Source organism: Lemur catta, chromosome 11 (assembly GCF_020740605.2).
Source record: "Lemur catta isolate mLemCat1 chromosome 11, mLemCat1.pri, whole genome shotgun sequence".
NCBI classification, from domain to species: Eukaryota; Metazoa; Chordata; class Mammalia; order Primates; family Lemuridae; genus Lemur; species Lemur catta.
The window spans coordinates 71,500,196-71,518,764 of NC_059138.1; the positions used below are offsets into that span (position 1 = coordinate 71,500,196).

Sequence of the window (18,569 nt, forward strand, 5' to 3'; positions counted from 1 at the left end):
TTCTTTGTCAATTTCATTGCACCAAGTACATCTTTGCCATAAAAATTTCGTTACTAATCTCACCACACTGGGGATTTTTAATGTTAGCAGTTCGGTGTAAATCCACCTAGAATTTATCAATCTGTTTATTCCTCTTAATCAATCACCTTTTATATACCGTTGTATAACCTACAATTTTCAGGTTCTACTTTACAGGAATACTTAACAATGTTATTCTACACATCTTTCCACAATAGGACATACAGCCCTACAGCATAACTTCACTGGGTTTCACCAATTCTAGGACATGCTTTTTCCCACATCTTTAATATCTCTGATATTAAGTGTGTCCCACATTTAATGGCCATCATAGTTTACTCGGCAGCCTATTTTTCTTCCTCAGTGGTCCATTTTCTTTCTTAGTGGTATGTAAATTAATGGTGGCTCTTACAATTAATACAGTCTTTATTCAATGAAAGAGGTTGGCTGTACTGTATATAATCAATCCATTCTGGGTGTTTGCAGCAGATACTCCTGATGTCCCTGACATATTCCTCAGCCAGCTCTGATTTCAGCCATCTCTCTATGGCAGGGAGTTCAGAGTAGGGTAGCACAGCTATCTCTTTTGTCCCCAGGGCCTTCTTTGAAGCTCTGGGCCAACTCAGCCTGAAGGCAAGAGCAGCCCAGAAGGGTGGGAGCAGGGATGGCCCAGGGCATAGCCCAAAGCAGGGGGCTACAGAGGCAGCCAGTGGCAGCCCTGTAAATGTTGTAACTTCTTTCTTTCGGACTCCTTGTTACAGCATCCCCCTTCACAATACACTCTGATATTGACTTTTCCTCCTTCCCTGCCACTCTGCCTGCTCCCTCACCCTGGCTTCCTGGGATCATCACCTCCCAAATAAACTACCTGTACCCATCTCCTTGCTTCAGGGTCTGCTTTCATGGGAACCCAAACTGAACCCAGGCTTTAGCAGATTATTTAAACAGTCTCCATTTTAACAATGCTTTATGCTTCAAAGTATGTTTGTAAATCAACTGCTTGGAATTTGCGATCTGTTTTTGGATTTGCAATCCCACAGAAATGCTATTAAAAATGATTAGGTTCTCAAGCCAGGTCATAAAAAGTATTTGTAGCAGCATCCAGTGCCAGCACAAAAGTTCCCAAGGAAACACATAACTTTGCTACACTGCACTTCTTTACCAGAAAAAACATTAGTAATGCAATCAAGGCTCCGGGAACAAGAATCCATTCACCTAGACACATACACACAAATACACACACACACACACACACACACAGTGGTGAAAGAGGATTTCTAGAGAATCAAAATCCCTGTATCAACATTCATTTAAGTCCTTATAACTAGAACTTATAACTTGAGATCCAAGACAGAAAAATTTACATATATCAAAATCCTCAAAAGGGGAAAAGCAGAAACAATTTAATTTAATACACAAAACATGTAAAGCTTCTTGAGGAAAGAAAGAGAATCATTCAGAACAAGTTTGTGCAGAATTAAAATGGTTATGTAATTTGGATTCAAGCTCCTGCAAAGGACTATTTAAAATCAATGCCCAAAAGCTAAAAGTCTAGCTACAAAATCACAGGAGACTGAAGCTGAGTTGAAAAAAAAAAAAAAATTAAGTCTCATATTTATATAAAGCTAAGCCTTAAATCTTAATTAATAGATTAAAGTTGCATTTATATGAAATTATATACAAGCCCCCACAATTATTATTTGCTCATTTAATATTCAAATCAACAATCTCCCTGCCCCCCCACAGCCATCCCATGAACCCCAATAAAGAAAGGCTCTTCTAACACCAATTATTAATGATTATGGTATCAGAGGATGGAAAGTGGGAAGAGAAAACTGAGGAAATCTAGGGTTATGGAATTAGACTGTGAAAGAAATCAATCAAAATCTTGTAAAAATCTTTTTTAATGACCTAACATATCACAATCGTTAGGTGGCCTTTTTTTCAAGTTTTTTAACAAAAATGCCTTCAAGTAAAAGCAACTCCTTGCTCAAGTAGAAAGTAAATTAAAATCATTTTCTCAATTATGCATAGAGAATTTATATTTAACACCATATCCCTTCTGGTCAAAAATAGGGGAAAATGAAAAGTAAAGGTAACCTCCCCCCCTGCCAAAAAATCACTGACTATTATTATATATATATACATAAAGTCCATGACTACCAATGATGATACAAAAAATAAAAATACTTTGGGAGTCAGGAAAGAAATCTGGTTTACAAAGCCAGAAGACTATTAGTGTTTATGACTTCAGCTTTATTATTGTGCATATACACACATACGCATACACACACACACACACACACACACACACACACACACACGCACATGCCCATGCACACACCACACACAAAGGATGTTCTATTTTTTTCCCAAGTTCCCCAATTTAATGGTAAAGGTGTAAGCTTTGAGATTAAAGAAACAATATTCTTTCACTTCTTTCTTCCATGTAAGGGCTGACAAAATACACCCCAGGGGAGAAACCTGTATTAATGATCCTCATGGCTTGTAAGAAAAACTCTATTAATTTCGGTCTAAACAAACACAAATAAACAGGGACAAAATACTGGAGACATAAACCTGCTGCAAAAGCTCATCTGAATCAGAACACCCATGGTCCATCTTTCAGCTTGAATGAATAAACACTTTCAGTGAGATCTCAAATGTTTTCATTTTTTTAGAACATAAAAAGGGATCATTTTATTCAAACATGAATGAGACTGTGGAGAGCTTTAGTATTGCTGATAGCAACACTTCTTAGGGATATTATTAAGTGGATTATATCACCAAATGACTAAAAGAAAGGACAGGAATGAATGTGGAGAGGCCTCCTCCTGGCCATGCTTTTGAGCTTTGAGAAAGGAGCTCAGCTATAAGAAAAGCCTTAGGATGCAAGTCAGGAGGAACCTGACCTGCCCAGACACAGGAATGATGCACAAAATTTTGTTCAATAGGCTAATATTGGATGTGGGTTAAGATCTATAATCTAAACAGAATTAAGAAAAAATGCAAAAAGCTAACCAAAACATAAGTAGTCCAACATTTTATTTAAAGGACAGGGAAACTGAGGCCCACAAGGCTTAAGTTCTGCCCAATGTCACATAACCACTAACCATATCCCTGGTTATCTAGGTCGCTTGACACTCAACAGCATGCACTGCAGCACACTGAAACCTCAGAAATTCAGAAGGTACAGTCTAATCCTCCATATCTAAAAAATTATTTTTAATATCCTTAAGGAATAACCTGAAATTGGATGAAATTCTAGATGTTGCTCTACTAATAAGAAAAGACCCTCATATGAGCCACGTCACGAGGCCGGGGTACTCACATTTTTCATCTAGTCAATGCAATTCACCCAGCCATATGCATATTCATAGGCAAATTCCTACAATGTTCTTAACTCTGGGCATTACATCACCACTATGGAGATTACGGTTAGGTTATTTCCAGGATTCCCAGCCCTACCAATATGCAAGCCATTAGCTGAATCTATAAACAAGGGTGTTATTGTTTAAAGATTCCCAGATTTAAAATATTTCCCCACACAATTCCCTACCATCCTTTCTCCTCTCCCACCTCACTGAAAATAACTCTGGGCTTTTTCAAACATAATACTACCTTAAAAGATGAAAAGATTAAAATCTTCACTTGACTAGTTTTGTTCACCACTCTAATTATTCTGGCAACCCATCTATAGCTCGATTCTCAATAAGCAACCCTTTGTCAGCTCTGCCAGGGAGTTAGCCCATATCTTTCCAAAAAAAGCAACTCTTCCCCAGAATTTCTTTCAGGAAAAATTATACCAGCAGGTTCTAATTTCCTATCCCTGCAGGAAAGGCTGCTCAGAAGTTGGGTTTAAATGTCTCTTATTAAAGTATTGCATGTCTGCTGAATTATGACCAGATTTTCAGTATTCATCTTAAATTTAAGTTTCTTAATTGAGCACTTATTATCACTCTCAGTATGAAAACCAAATAGATTATTAGGAAAAGAATTAGGTACATTAGGGAACAGATTGTATCACTGATCAACTAGTTCACAGCCAAGGAAGGAAGCTCACTTTATGCAGAAGCTGTAGATTTGTACCCACTACCTAGTGCACATCCTGGCACATTGGTGCTCAGTAAATGCTGAATGAATGAATGAAAATAAAACTCCAAGTCACTTTAGAGCAAGGAACAACTGAGGCTACATTTAATAAATGGTCAATGCCATCTGACACTCCATTAAATGTTCAATAACATGAATAGAAAGATGTAGCATCTATCCCAGGATAGCTCTCGCTACAAAATATGAAATAAAACAGCTCAGGAAGAAAGTAACCTTCACAGTAATCAACATAAGAACAGTGATAAACAGTCTGAACACTTCCTCAGTCACTAGATGAACCTTAGAATACTCAGAGAAAGGGTCTGGGTACATGGGCAGTAGCAGCCCCAAATGGTCCACGTGAAGTTTTTCTCCATCCAAGACCGTCTTCCTCTTTCATGGTATTCCATTCTTCCACTCTCTCCAAAAACTAGTTGGCATTTAGGCAAACAAAGTAGCAATAATTTCCAAATATACAGTCACTCAAGCAAAATACTCCCCTGAGCCCCAGAAGTCATCTAGCTGATTTATTAAGCACTGAAAAATCTGTCTAGTCAAACACTTTGGATTAATTTCTTTTTTTTTTCTTTTTGAGAATTGAGATATTTTTGGACATAAAGTTATTTACTCTCTGCACCAAAAGAGACTGTTACTTTTTTATCCTTTCTCCATAGGATGTCAAAATCTTTCAGTTCCAAGGTAAGGCATCAAACCAAAATAGCTTTAAAAGTTCCACATAATTATGAATGCTGTCACTGCTACTCTTACGCCAAGAATCACTTACACTACTTGAATTGACATAAACACATGCACTTGAGACCCACTTCACCCCAGCATTTCTGCTCCAAAGAAAGTGTTTGGACCAACAGTACTCTCTCCATTCCAACCATATTATTCAATGCTGCCTGGCCAATTCTCTCACACATATCAGAAGAGAAAGGGGAGGAGGAGTGGGTACAAAAAGAGAAGTTCTGCAATCCTCCTTACCCTGTCTCTTGAAAATAAACTTACGGTTGGTCCAATAGCACAGTAAAACAATTAAAGACTTGGATCCCAAACATAACAAACAAAATGTCATTCTGCATTGACATTCTCTCTTTAATTTCAAGCCTGGAAATTTTTAGCAGGAATATAGTAACCAAACCATGTTACCTAGAAATTATAAGGATGGAAGACACCTTGAAAGAGTTTTTTTGAAAGAGCATTACGAAGTATCACACAGAGTCTGATAAGTGGTCCTTGTGGCCAAGGGTTCTTGCTGACAGCACTAAAGGGATATACCTAAGACTAGAAGAAAGAGTGAGGCAACAGGGCAGATAAGGACAATGTGATGGTGCCCTCCATAATCATGACCTCAAAGATCCACACTGTGCCTTGGCTATTTCTTGATTCTCAATATCCAACCATTTGCCAACTTTGCCACGGAGTTAGCCATATCTCAAGTTTCCTGAGAGCAGGGATTTTGCTTTGCTCAGTGCTATACATGCTGCCAGTACTTGAACAGTGTCTGGCACACAAGAGGCTCCCAGTAAATTATTTTTTAATTAATAAATTGTTACAGTTCAATCACTGATCAATTTGCTTAATGCCAGCAGCAGATTAATTTATCAGTTAATTCTCCACTAATAAGGCAAAAAATGAACCGTTCCCATAAAGAGACTGGGTGCCACCGTGTCATTCAGCAATTCATTTATTCCACCAACAAAAATAGACTGAACATCTATAATGTACTGGGGATTTTCCTGGTGCTGGGATACAGTGGGGAACTAGACAGAGGGAGTTTTTTATCCTCCTAGAGCTTCCATTCTAGTGACTCTCCCTGGCTGCTCTGTGAAGAAGGACAGGCTATTGGGTGACCTTGGGGACTTTATACTTTGTTTCCTCTCTCTAGATCACTTCCCCAGACAGGGTGCAGTCTATGCATCCCCTCTTTCATCTCAAATGTCACCTTATCTCTGCTCAAACATTACTTTATCAGAGAGGACTTTGACATTTGATGTAAAATCACGTAGCATATAATTGCCTTATAAACAAATATGTAATGATGAACTCCACAAGGGCAGGGACTTTGTTCATTCTTGTAACCCCAAGCCCCACAAGGAGGCTTGACACATCAGTAGCAGATATTCATTAAACATCTACAGAATGAATGATTTTAAAACACACAAGCATTAAGCTCCTTCGGCACACCCATTGCTGTGCAGCTTAGTCACTGTGACCTTACAGATCTTTTTCACTCAAACTAGTTCTTGGTCCTGCTCTGAAAACTCTGCACTTGTAACTGTGAGATCTGGCTATTACCCAACTACCTCCAACTTAACCAACTGGTTGCACCATCTTCAAACCATAGAGTATAATTTCCATTCATATTTCAGATCACTGATGAAAATGTCCATTTCCACCAGGCTCTGGATCGGTCTCCATGGAAAACACTTGCTGACTCCTCCCAGGATGACAGTGACCCACAGCCAACATCTGGATGTGACTCAGGGCTGACGCCCATCATCCGTGAACCCACTTAGTCATGTGATCCATCTAGTCATGAAAGCTTCAACAAAACCTCCCTGTGATTGAAATACTGCAAAGCCTGACCCAGGGCAATCCCTGACCCAGCCTTAAGGCTACCCACTGGCTCCCAGTTAACCAACCCTTTCCTATTTTTCTGACATATTCCCACCTCTGCACAATATGCCAGTGGGTAGAACTGTCTTACCCACTATGGGATCTGACTGCTTAGATTAGAACACAGCTAATCTTTAAAAGACAATCCTGCATCAGTTTTCTCTACTCTGGCTTTATCTCCCACCACCCCGTTCCATGTATTTGTCATTATGAAGAACTGAAGAATAAAACACTACAACATTTGCTGCCATTTTTACATATCCTCTTAGTGCATAGGTTTCTCAAAGAAGGCTTTTGTTTAAGTTAGTCTCACTGTTAAACTTAAAACTTTTGGATTCTTTGTATTCTTCCTTGTGAAACTGGCCTTTTTCTACATTTTGTGGTTCTCCCATCTGCCTTTTAGCTACTGTAATTTCATTTTAAAAATAAAATTTTATTTTCCAATGAAGATATACTGTTTTGTTTCTCTATAGGAAAATTCATCTTTTTTTTTCTCTTTTAACTCTTTTACTCTTCAACCATTACTTTCTTCTCATGGAGTTTCTCTGGTCTGTTGAAAGTCCTTTTTAAAATAGGTTCTCTTTGTTCTACTGAATTTCTAGTTCCTGAATCCATAGTCTGTTCCATCAATTAAAGCAGTACATCCCTTCACATCCATGAGTTCTGTCTGCTCATCAGTATAACTGGAGTAAGTCGTTTTCAGTCTGCCTGGTCTAGTGCTATAAGGTCAAATAAGACCTAGTAGGTAGAACTGCTATTTAAACCATTTTAGAAAGTTCTAGTCTCTATACTTGAACAGGTCCATTGATTCTAATAAGAGGAATTTAATACTCTGAAAGAAGAGGGCCAATCCTGAAGCCAAATCAATCCACTCTTTGCTGAGATGCAGCAGAACAGACAAAAAAGAAAAAATTCACCATCGTCAATCTAAAACTTGAGAAACAAATCCAATGCCTCCCTTCCCATCAGTAAAAACACAGGATTTCGGTTCTTTACCCCCAAAACAAATGAATCCACATATTGCATTAAGCAAAACATCACCAAGAATTGAACTACCTCTTTCTTAATGAGATAGAGAGTTTGAACCAAGCTCTAATCTAGGTTGAATAGCTGAGACTTGATCATGGTGGTAATAGAGTACACAGATAAATATCTAGATAAAAATTGCTAATAAACACTTCTCAAATCACTAAGCTTCAACTACTATTATTTGGTATATATTCATTCTGCCTAAAAATACTCTAGCATTTTTCCTTTTGTCTTTTTAGTAACAAAATTACAGTAAATGTAAATTATTTCTTAAATAACACACTTGATGTTCTCAAATCTACTATCAACCACTGAATGATTTTGTGCAAATTGCTAAAATACCGGAATCTCAGCTTTCTCATTTGTAAAACAAAAATAAAAACTGCTTCCTCATTTGGTTATTGTGAGGAGTAAAGGAGAGAGAGCATCGAACAAATTTTATAAATCCTAAAAAATATAATTGCTAGACTACAATTCAAAATCCCCTGTGATCCCATTCCCTTTATTTAGGAAGCGGGGATTTTATTTACTTGGAGTAGGTAACACATACACATGGTTCAGAATTCTAAAGTGGCAAAAGGGTATACCGTAAAAAGTTTCCCTCCCTCCTACCCCTGTCCTCCTAATTCTCCTCTCAGGAAGCAATTAATATAATCAATTTCATACTTATTTATTCAGTGCATACTTATTTATCTGTGCATTTCTCCCCAATTTTTACATAAATACTATCATACAGTACACTATCGTACACATTCTTTTTTCTATTTACAATATATCTTGGAGGTTGTTGCATATTGATACATCAGTGCAGAGGAAGGTCCCCCATTCTTTTTATTGGCTTCATGGGAAGCCACTGAATGGATAGACCATAATTTATTTAGCATTATTCCAAATTTAGGTTATTTCCAATCTTTTGCTGTTACAGCTTTTTGCTCACATATAAGCATATTTGTAAGGTACATTTCTAAAAGGAGAATTGCTGGGTCACAAAGTATGCGCATTTTCAATTTTTGAAACCAGCATTGCCAGATTGTCCTCCACAGATGTCTGGAGCAATTTATTCTCCTGCCAGCCATAAATGGAGACTATTACTCTCCACACTTATCTGTATAATCTCTTATCAAACATTATTGTTAAATCTCAGTCAATAGGCTAGTAAAAAATAGTATCTCCATGTGGTTTAATTTGCTTTTTCTAATGAGGTTTTTGGTATTTTTTGATTGATCGTCTCCCTTGAATATGAAGAAAATTTAACTTTCTTCATCTATATCACTCTGCACATCCTAGGATCCAGCCACTCTGAGCTGCTTGCTAGTCCCCAGATGGGCCACATTTTTGGAAATGCCCAGGCCTTCCACCCTCACTTACAAAATTTTTTGACAGTCAAGTTCAAAGGCATTTCAAGGTTTATGAAATGGTCCTATATTCCTCTCACAGGACTTAATTCCTTCTTCCTCAGGGTGCCCAGGGCACATTTTTAAAGCTTCATAATAGCATCCTTTCACTCTGCCATGTACATAGATGAGCTTCTTAAAGGTTGAGATTATATTCTTCACATTAGCATCCCCTGTAATGTCCATCACATTCACTCAATTAATATGGGATGAAAGACTGAATTAGAAAGAAAGATTGTGAATTTCTAATTGCATATGTGTCCTTAAACTTTCAAAACAATGTTGTAAATCTAGTGATGGGATAATAAAATAAACTGAAGATCTGGAGACTTGTTCTTTAGTCTAGAAGTTCATACCACAACTTAATAAATACTGACAAATCTTTCCTCTAAGTTTTTTGTTTAACATTTATTTCACACTGAAGTCCCGGCTGTGACTTAAATGACTAAAGACCATAACTAAGATCAAAGTCATATCCTCATGTCCAATAAGCCTAGGAAATAGGGATTGACTTCTTTTCTAATCAATAAATTGCAATTTAAAAATCACAAGATATTACTAAACATTCCCCAGAATGGCTAAAATGAAAAAGATGGAAAAGAACAAGTACGGATGTAGAACAACTAGAACTCTCATATACTACTGGAGGAAATGTAAATTGGCACTATCACTTTGGAAAACTCTTTAGGAGAATCAATTAAAGCTAAATGTATACCAATGCTGTGAACCAGTAATTCTATTCCTAGCTATATACTTGACCCAGCTATATACTGAATAAAAAGGCACACCAAAGCTATGTACAAGAATATTCACAGTAGGTGGGGCATGGTGCTCATACCTGTAATCCTAGCACTTTGGGAGGCCAAGGTGGGAGGACTGCTTGAGGCCAGGCCTTCGAGACCAGCCTCAGCAACATAGCGAGACCCTATCTCCATGAAAAAAAATTTTTAAATACTTAAAAAAATAAAAGAACATTCACAGCAGCACTAACTGTAACAGCCCAAAATGGCAAAAACACAAATGTTTGTCAATAGTAGAATGGAAAAATAAATTTTGGCATGTTCATATAGTGGAATTCTACCAACAATGGGAATAAACAAACTACAACTACACATCAAAATATGAATGAATCGCACAGACCTAAAGAGTCTTCTATATGATTCCATTTATATAAATCACAACAACAACCAGAGCTAATGTGATGGCTGGCACTACAAGTCATTACCCATTGAGGGTAGGGACAGGGCATGGGGGCTGCATTAAGGGAATTTCTGAGGAGCTGGTAATAATCTGTTTCTTTTTTTTTTTTTTTTGAGACAGAGTCTCGCTTTGTTGCCCAGGCTAGAGTGAGTGCCGTGGCGTAAGCCGAGCTCACAGCAACCTCAAACTCCTGGGCTTAAGCGATCCTACTGCCTCAGCCTCCCGAGTAGCTGGGACTACAGGCATGCGCCACCATGCCCAGCTAATTTTTTCTATATATATATTTTAGTTGGCCAGATAATTTCTTTCTATTTTTAGTAGAGACGGGGTCTCGCTCTTGCTCAGGCTGGTCTCGAACTCCTGAGCTCAAGCGATCCACCCGCCTCGGCCTCCTAGAGTGCTAGGATTACAGGCGTGAGCCACCGCGCCCGGCCCATAATCTGTTTCTTGATCAGGATGCTGGTTATGTAAATGTGTTCATCTTGTGAAAACTCACTAAACTATACACTTATGCTTTGCATACTATTTCTCTTTTCTTTTTCTTTCTTTCTTTTTTTTTTGTTAGAGCCAGTATCTCTCTCTGCTGCCCAGGCTGGAGTGCAGTGGTGTGATCATACCTTACTGCAGCCTCAAACCTCTGGTCTCAGCCAATCACCTGCCTCAGCCTCCTAAGTAGCTCAGACTACAATTGCATGCTCAGCTAATTTTTGCATTTTTTGTAGAGAAGAGGTCTTGCCATATTGCCCAGGCTGGTCTCAAACCCTTGGCCTCAAGTGATCCCCCCACCTCAGCCTCCCAAAGTGTCAGGACTACAAGCAGGAGCCACCGTGCCCTGTATACTTTTCTGCATGTATGTTATACTTCAATAAAAATTTTCTTGAAATAAATCAGTAAGTTAAACCTCCAAAAGAAAGTATATTCCCTTTAAAATATCTTTCATGAATAAATGTTTTTCTAAATGCTGTGGTGATTATCAGTCATTTGCAAAACCTATTTCACTTGCACTGGTTTGACCCAAGAGCCTACTATTGAAAAGAGATTGCGGGCAAAACAATTTTCTATTTCTGAAATAATGCATGCGTCACAAATGATTTTCAAATTCTTGATAAAAAAAAAAAAATGAGGTGACCAAAGGAGATCAACTACAGAGATAAGCAGATTGCAGAAAAAGATAAAAAGAATTTCCTTAAAATGGTATCAAAATAGCTATTACTTTAAAATAAACCTTCAGTTAAACTACCAAGAAAAAACAACTATTTATTCCACTGTATCTACAAGTCTCAGCACCCAGCTTCCCTCCCAATATTATTTTAAAACGCCACACAACAGACAAAGAAAGAGAGACTGAGAGTGCCACGGGAGTGGTAATTAATAGCAAATGCAGGTGTCTGAATAGAGGGAAAATAAGGGAAATGAAACACAAATCCTTCCACCTCATTAGTCTTCTAAAAATATTCCCATGATACAAAGGCATGCCCTGCTTGTGTGGTATATAAATGAATGAGAAACCTCATCAAGATGGTTTTTGTGAATCTTGACCACAGCCCAGATACAAATACTTTGGAGATTAAAAACAAGAAAGATAAATTGATGGCGCTGAACTCGTCAAGCAGGGTTTAAAATAAAACAGAAACTGGCCAACACAAAATCAATGTATAGTAAACTCAATTATCTGTGCTAAGGGAGACAGATTTTTAAAAATCTTTTCTATTTGGCTGTAAAATATAAAAATAACAGGCACTCCGAGATTGACAGACAGACCCAGGCACTTACCCTCTTCTGAATTCGTCATTAATTCATTTTTAACTCGATCCCGACAGGACTCAAGAGGAAGGCAAAAGAAAAAGATCTGAAGTCTAGGCGACTTTCAACTTCCTGTTGTAAAAGGAGACACCAAAAAGATGATTAATTGAAATTCAGATAATCCATCAAAGTTCATGCTGGTCAATGTACAAAACTGGTTTAGCACAGAAACTTCACCAAGGAGGTAGCCCCTCCAAGGAAAAATAAGAAAAAAGATGGGATGCTGTCAAGGTTTTAATTACACCCCTTGACCTTATCTTGTCTACCTTCAGGCAGAGGTGCTAATAAACACTGAAAAATGCAGAAGGCAGGTAAAAACAAGCAAAACCAAAAAGAGATGTGAATACTCGAACTTTCAAAGAAGTGTTTTTAAAATCTGGAACTTACAATTCTTGGTTTGCGTAATGATTTTAAAAAAGTCTTCTCCCCTTATAGAGGTAAGAATGGCTTGGAGGGAAAAAGGAACATCAAATGTTACCTTTTATCCCCCAAAAGCAAAGCAGATTTATTAAAGACATCTATGCTGACTATTCAGCCAAAACCAAACATAAACTATCTAATACTGACCTGGTTTAACAGGTTCAGAGAAAACAGAATCACCATAATCTAGATAAGACTGGCTGAAATTAGCCCTGAAATTAGCAATAGGAAGAGCAAGAAGCAGTATTTGCTGAGGATCTGCTATGATCTGAATGTGTCCCCACAAAATTTGTATGTTGAGATCCTAACCCCCAAGGTGATGGGAGCTGGGGGCCCCTTTGAAGGTGATTATGTCATAATGGAGGAGCCCTCACAAATGGATTAGTGCTCTTATAAAAGAGGCCCCAGAGAGCTGCCTTGCCCCATCCACCCAGTGAGAACACAGCTAGAAGGTGCTGTCTATAAGAAAGCATCCATCACTAGACGCCAGATCTGCTGCTGCCTTGATCTTGAACCTCCCAAGAACTGTGAGAAATAAATTTCTGTTGTTTATAAGCTACTCAGTTTTTTAAAATTTATTTTTATTTCAAAATATTAAGGGGGCACAAATGTTTTTGGTTACATGGATAGTTTTTGTAATGCTTGAGTCATGGCTGTAAGTGTGTCCATCATCCAAATAGGGTTCATTGTACCTGTTAGGTAGGTTTTCACCTCTCCCCTCCTCCCTGCTCTCCACCCCCTGCTTGATTTCCACTGCATTTTACTTCCTTCTGTGCACATGTGTGCTCATCGGTTAGTTCCAATTTAACAGCGAGTACATGTGGTGTTTGTTTTGCCATCGTTTAGATAATTCACTTAGGATAATGATCTCCAGTTCCTTCCAAATTGCTGCAAAAGGCATTAATTCATCCTTTTTATGGCTGAGTAGTACTCCATGCTATACATATACCACATTTTGTTAATCCACTCAGGAATTGATGAGCACTTGGGTTGATTCCACATCTCTGCAATTGTGAATCGTGCTCCAATAAACATTCATTCAAGTGCAGGTGTCTTTTTGATAAAATGACTTCTTTTCATTTGGGTAGATACCCAGTATTGGGATTGCTGGATCAAATGTTAGGTCTACTTTTAGTTTTTTGAGGAATTCCCAGGCTGTTTTCCATAGAGGTTGTACTAATTTTCAGTCCCACCAACAGTGTATAAGAATTCCTGTAAGCTACTCCGTTTATGGTATTTTGCTATAGCAGCCTGAATAGACTAAGACGGAGCCTAACAAGGGCTGGTAGTCAGCATAGTACATTAATCAAAGAATGACTAGGAAATCTCTCTAGAAGAACTCAAAAGCCCACAAAATAAATGAGAAGCTTGGTAAGGGACTATATAAACAAACATATGGATATTTACTCACTCATCAAGCATTTACTCCAAGTACTCAAATCTGCAGAGAACGGACATCCATTATTTTTGTCTGCCCAGCCAACTACCCTTTTGGTATCAGCAACTCAATCTCTCTGTGGTTGCATAGGAACACTGTGAAACACTATGTCACTAGGCCCATGCGTGGCCAATGACAGCCCTGATAACTCTGGCCCCAGTAAATGGTTCAGGGTTAGGCGTATGACCCAGGCAGGAATAATCAGAGCCAACAAACATTTGTAGAACTAATAGAGTTGCTTAGTATGTAGGAACTAAGCCTATAGCTGCTAAGAGGTACTCACATGGAGAAAGCCTGCCTAAGAACGAAGCCACATGAAGGACAGCCTAGGAGATAGCAACAAACAGGGCTTTGATGACAAGATTTAAGCCCGTAGGTCCAGCCATGCCTAAAGCTAGCCCTATTCTTGGACTTTTTTAGCAAAATGAGCCAGTAAGTGTTCTTTTATGCTCTTATGCTGGATGGGTTTTTGTCACTTGCAAACAAATACCCTAATATATCACCACTGCCTTATTCCTTTAAAACTCTTTACAGCAATAATTCTTTTTTTTTAAGTCTTCTTTTTTATTTTTATTTTTTATTTTTTTATTTTTTGAGACAGAGTCTCTCTCCGTTGCCCAGGCTAGAGTGCCGTGGTGTCAGCCTAGCTCACAGCAACCTCAAACTCCTGGGCTCAAGTGATCCTCCTGCCTCAGCCTCCTGAGTAGCTGGGACTCCAGGCATGCACCACCGTGCCCGGCTAATTTTTTCTATTTTTAGTTGTTTTGGCTAATTTCTTTCTATTTATAGTAGAGACAGGATCTCGCTCTTGCTCAGGCTGGTCTTGAACTCCTGAGCTCAAACAATCCTCCCGCCTCGGCCTCCCAGAGTGCTAGGATTACAGGTGTGAGCCACTGCACCCAGCCTACAGGAATAATTCTTGAGCCAGAGGTGCCCACTCTCAATTATAGAAAAAAAAATTAATATCTTTTGAAAAGGAACATTTTGAGAAATGAATATGAAATAAGTTTGTCCTTTATTGTCCCCTGCATCCTAGGAACCTTTTGATGACTGAATTATTTCTTCCCAGAAAGGAAAATGAGCTTCTTGGTGTAACTGATCTTTTATATCTGATCCTAATACCAGATTGTTTGAACTTTTAGAACCCTAAAAACCTGTCTGTTCAGTTCTATTTTTGTGGATCCCAAGAGTTCACAGGATAAAGTGAAATTTGAAGGTTTTGCTGCTTGAATCCACTTCTTTCTTAAATTCATCCTCCCCAGTGGAAATAAGGAGAACCCAAAAGAAGCATGTATTGGATTCCACAAGGCTTTCTTCTGCACACTTCCCCACAAAACAGAGGCCAGTCATGTGGTCAACCGCAGTTGCAAAGTGCTGAGGTCAGCAGTCACATCATGTGGGTTTATAATTGTCCACCATTACAAAACTCCATTCCTACTGGATAACACAGACTCACCATGGCAACCCATAAGGAATCTGGCCAGCACCCTTTCCCGTTTTTGCTGATATTTGCTCTGGGCAGACAGTAGCACATCCAGCTGAGTTCACATCTGATACACTGTGCACAAGGACCTGGGTACAGTGGGCATGTGGGGAGCCAGGTTCTGAATGGTGACTTTGCCAGCACGAAATGGTAGAAAAGATACAGGACTGGTTCCAGCCCAGAATTTGCTACCAACTAGGTATACCCTTGGATAAGTCATTCCACCCTTCAAAGTGTCTATTTCTTTATTTTTAACATGTGTGAGATGGAAATGGATCAGTATTTCTCACTGTGGGTAGTGACCCATGTGATGGGTGGTAAAATTAATTTAGTAGATCAAGACCAACAACACAAAAAACATGATTCTAGGGCTGGGACAGGGAATATACAAGATGAGCCTTGAGCACCTTTAGTGTCAGAAAGTAAGGACTTGCTGAAAAATCCACAGTGATGAGTTTATGTAAAAGGGATATAGGAGCCAACTGAAAGAACTCCTAACAGCCAAAGCTGGAACAACTTGAAAAACAAAAGGAATAAAGTACTATTGAATTATAATGCAAAGTATAAAATAAATATCAATGAATCCATACTGACAAATATACTGATTGACTAAATAAATAAATGGGCTGGCTGGCTGCGGTGGCTCATGTTACCTAACACTCCAGGAGGCCGAGGCAGGAGGATAGCTTGAGCTCAGGAGTTTGAGACCAGCCTGAGCAAGAGCAAGACCCCGTCTCTACTAAAAAATAGAAAGAAATTAGCTGGCCATCATGGTGCCTGTAGTCCTAGCTACTCGGGAGGCTGAGGCAGGAGGATCCTTTGAGCCCAGGAGTTGGAGGTTGCAGTGAGCTATGATGACGCCACTGCACTCTACCCAAGGTGACAGAATGAGACTCTGTCTCAAAAAAATAATAAAAATAAAAATAAATGGGGGAGAAGAAACCAATCTGCCATGCAGAAGAATACCAAATAATTTGTATAGATACACTACCCTCAAGGAGGTGGAGCGTAACTCCCTACTCCTTAAGTGTGGGCCGCGTATAGCTACGTACTTCCAAAGAGTATAGCATACAAAGGGGACAAAAAAGTAACTTTACAGCAGAGAAACCAAAAAACACTATCTCAGCCAGATTATCAAGGTCAACACAAACATAAATATAAATCATGTTGATAACACATACCCTTGATATGGTGTGACAAGAATCGAATTTTACCTCTGTGATCTTCTTCCCCCAAACCCATAATCCCAGTCCAATCACGAGAAAAAAATATCAGACAAATCCAAATTGAGGCACATTCTACAACATACTTGACCAAAAGGACATTAGGGAAAAAAAGGAAATCTGAATGAAGTATAGAGTTTAGTAAATAATATTGCAACAGTACTGGTTCATTCATCGTGATGAATGGGCCATACTAATGCCAGATATTAATAATGGGGGAAACTGGGTTTGGGACATATGAGGACTCTCTGTAGTATCTTCACAACTTTTCTCTAACTCTAAAACTGTTCTAAATTTAAAAGCTGTTTTTGTTTGGGAGTGTGATTAAAACAAACTTTGATAAACACTGAGTGTTATCAGCAATCTGCCAGCTTTTTACTAGCTTTAAAAGGAATGTCTTGGGATTTTTTTATTAGAATATTGTATCAATTATTATGCTTTTTAAAAATTATTTTTAATTGACACTACTGGACCACTAAAGTTTGTGAGTTTAGAAGCAGAATTAGGGAGCTATGGAAACCATTCATTCACTTATTCAACAATATGTATGTATCATGTATCACGTATTCACAAAATATTTATTGTGAATTCATGAGCAAAAGATTTCTACATCCCCCTAATTCTATTTCTTCTAAAAGTCATTTGAACAAAACGTAATATTTTCCAAGAAAAAAAAAAAGGCAATGTAGAAGGAGCACTAAATTGACAGTAAAAGAAATCTAGATACAAGTCTCAGCTCAGCCATCTGCCCCTAGGGTAAGTCAGTTGCATATCTTCAATCTGATTTTCCAAAGTTGTCCAACAAGGGTAATATCTGCCCAGCCTACCTCACAGGTTTGTTTTGCTGTGAGAAGCAAAGCATATTAATATGATGTACAAACGTGGAAATGCTAAACAAAATAAGGGAGTTATGACAATCTATGATTACCAGAATTCTCTGGTTCTTCCCTGAACCAAAGCCTACTTCGGCTCAGCTTTTTTTTTTTTTTTTTTGCATGCTGAACCCATGCTTGCATTTGCAAAGTGGTCCCTGGACCAGCAGCATCAGTATCTCCTGAGAACTTGTTAGAAATGCAAAATCTGGAATTCTAGGACAGACCCACTAAACCAGAGACTCTGCAGATGGGGGCCAGCAATCTGTGTTTCACAGGCCCTCCAAAACCACTGCCAAGAAACCCATCATTTTGTGTCCCATTCACCTGGTCCCATTCCCCCCAGCTGGCTCTTGTCTCCTTCAGAACCCCCTTCACACCCATTAACCCTTGGCTCAGCCCCACCCAACCCTTCTGCTAGAGGGAAGGAGAAACAGTGCTGTCCACAGAGTCATGAGGAAGTCCGTGACTTGCTAGACCTTAGCATGAGTTAACTACTGACAGTAAAACCCAAGTACCTTACTTCCTAGAACGTGGTTATTTTTCCCAACTAGTCTGTGATGTTCTTAGTAATGAAGGAAAATTGGAGCACCTGTCAGGACCACACACCTTACATTTACAGAGGGAACCCAAATTCCCACATCCTGTCCTTCTGGTCCCTGGCAATTGTCAGACAAAGCTGTCTTAATCTGTGGGTCAGAAAAGACAGTCATCTTACATAAACACCTTTCTGCACCTATCTATACACACCTATGAAAATAAGACCAATGTATGCCATGGAACAAAAGAGGCTTCCAAGTCCTTAATGAAGGAACAAATGATGCAGAACTGAAAGTAACAAACAAGCTGGAATGCTATTTTGGCCCCTGGGATCAAAGACTAGAAAAACAGGAATTACAAACCAGGAGTATGATGCATTAGCAGGTTTGCACGAAGATGTCCATGTAGTCCTTTTTCTGAGCCATGTTTAGGCCA

At 38.8% G+C, this 18,569-nt stretch overlaps 1 protein-coding gene across 5 annotated transcripts in view; it reads right to left on the reverse strand.

Moving 5' to 3' along the window:
- The window catches only part of OSBPL3 (oxysterol binding protein like 3), a 169,036-nt gene that overhangs the window by 140,707 nt on the left and 9,760 nt on the right, over positions 1–18,569 (reverse strand). For 4 of the 5 annotated variants that reach the window (XM_045565546.1, XM_045565544.1, XM_045565545.1 and 1 more), the window contains exon 2: positions 12,129–12,230. The exons of the other annotated variant lie outside the window; for it this stretch is intronic. The gene's annotated coding sequence lies outside the window, so the exon portion shown is untranslated. The remainder of the gene's footprint in view (positions 1–12,128; positions 12,231–18,569) is intronic. 5 annotated transcript variants of the gene reach the window in all.